General features: G+C 42.3%; 1 non-coding gene across 1 annotated transcript; it reads right to left on the bottom strand.

Moving 5' to 3' along the window:
* Nucleotides 1-989: 989 nt before the first annotated feature.
* On the bottom strand, nt 990-1,125 carry LOC115071000. Its single transcript, XR_003850102.1, has one exon. It is a non-coding gene; the product is annotated as a small nucleolar RNA SNORA70 (small nucleolar RNA).
* Nucleotides 1,126-2,218: the final 1,093 nt, after the last annotated feature.

The raw sequence follows: 2,218 nt of genomic DNA on the forward strand, positions 1-2,218 counted from the left end.
TCAAGTTGACAATTAATGTTAAACATCACACTCTCCATATACTCTCTTTGCATCTCTAAAGAAACAGTGAATTCTTAGAACCACAGATTTGGAGAAAACCAAGGTCAACTTCAGCTTCTGGTTTATCCTTTCTTTGCTACTGAAGGTCAGCAGGGTTTTTTTTGAAGACTTCTTATTTCCATTTACCAGAAACACTGACCTTCCTCTCTAGATTCTTTTCGTTCTCCACCTGACAGGGAAGTAAAAGAATGGTTTAGGGCTTGAGCAATTGCTCAGCAGTTAAGAACTCTTGATGCTCTTGCAGAGGACCCACATTTGGTTCCCAGCACCTATATGGCAGCTCCCAACTGCCTGTATCTGAAGCTGCAGGGGATCTGACACCCTCTTCTGGCTTCTGTAGGACACCCACAGGCGTGTGTATGAAGGTGCACACACACACACACACACACATACATACACACACATATATACAAATAAAAATAAAATAAATCTTAAAAGAACAATGGTTTCAAACTTGCCTTTTGCCTGTGCCCAAACTGCTTCATATTTAAATGCTTTTTTCTTTCCAGATCAGATGAGAGATTTATTAGCGAATATGCTTGGTGGAGTGTGGTACTCAGTGAAGTGGAAGGCTTCAGGAGTGCAGAGCCTGCTGCTTGTTTAAGGGTCCATGATGAGGGTATTTTTAATCCCACTGTCAGGATGAGCCATTTTTCAGCCACCATGTTTTCAAACTCATCTGCATTAAACTTGGTGGAGCCCCACTTCTTTGAGATGTGGATCTTCTAAAGGCCAGGCAACTTGATCTTGGCTCTGTATGGAGCCTTAATCACAGATTTGTTATTTGACAGATTGGCAGGGATGGACATGATGGTCCAGCGAATGTGAACCCTGGCCACTGTGCCCTGGGACTTCCTTCCCAAACTCACCTTGCTTACCTGTCTGAAATCTAGGAGTGGGAAAACATTGAGATTAGAGATGTGAACATCCACTGTCTCCAAGATCCTTCTGTGCCACACAAGCATCAGGCTTCATACACTACCACAAAGGCTGCTGTTTGTTGCTACTGCACACTGAGCGTCCATGAGGAGAGGAGCCTGGTCAGCTTAATTTAAAATGTTTCATTTTTATTATAACACACATACAGAGGTTAGGAAAAAATAAGCCAAGAGTGAATTACAAAGCGTTCAATTTTTGTTTTGGGTTTTGTTTTGTTTTTCCAGAGTTGAGGACTAAAGCCAGAGCCTTGCCCTTGCTAAGCAAGTGCTCTACCACTGAGCTAAATCTCCAATCTCAAGACAGTTCAAATTCTTAAAAAAATATTTGCCAGGTTTGCTCCCCACTGAGTCTTACTGCTTGAATGGAAGCTCTGCTCTCAGCAGCCTTCACTCGTCTTTCTCAAAGCCTTTGCGAGTGCCTTTAAGAGCATGAAGAACATACCCTCCAGCTACCACTCTCCTATTCCTTAAATTATCAAGCTCTCTACCTTGTTAAAGAAGGAAGGCTTTAGCTAGCTGCCATTCCAGTTACACAGGCTTAGGAGGATCTTTTTATATCTGAAGGAAGCTTTAGACAGGTGTCTCTAACCTCAAGGTCCAGCCACCTGGCTTGGCTCTCACTCTCCCCAGACAGTCAATTTAGGTCACTGCCTAACTGAAAGCCTTGTGGAATAAAGGTTCTCAGTTGAGGCATGATGGGAGGAGGTGTGGGTTTTACACTGATTAGGGTGGTGGGGTATGAGCTATGCAGAGAAAGGGCAGGAAATGTCTTTTGAAATGGCATATGCTATATTGTAATTTCATTCTAGCAATGCTGTTAAAAAAATACTCATGAGTATGTATGTGTGTCTGTGTGGGGGTATGTGTACTTAAGTGCAGTTACCCATAGAGGCCAGAAGACGGTGTCAGAATCCCTGGAGTTGAGTTACAGGCAGTTGTGAGCTCCACACTGTGGGTGCTAGGAACTGAACTCTAGTCCTCTGCTAGAGCAGTACATGATTGTAACTGCTGAGCCATCTCTCCAGCCCCCTTGGGATAGTTTTTAAATTAATATTTTGTAGTATAAATGAAGAGTGTAAACATAAATAAAAATACAGTATAAATAAGGGGAAAAGAACAAACATAAATAAAAATATAGCATAAATAGGGAAAAGAACATGAAAAGACAGGCTGGTGTCTGATGTACAGAGGAAGACTTCTTTATGATGAGATGGACGGGA

Source organism: Nannospalax galili, unplaced genomic scaffold (assembly GCF_000622305.1).
Source record: "Nannospalax galili isolate Female #2095 unplaced genomic scaffold, S.galili_v1.0 scaffold377, whole genome shotgun sequence".
Classification (NCBI taxonomy): domain Eukaryota; kingdom Metazoa; phylum Chordata; class Mammalia; order Rodentia; family Spalacidae; genus Nannospalax; species Nannospalax galili.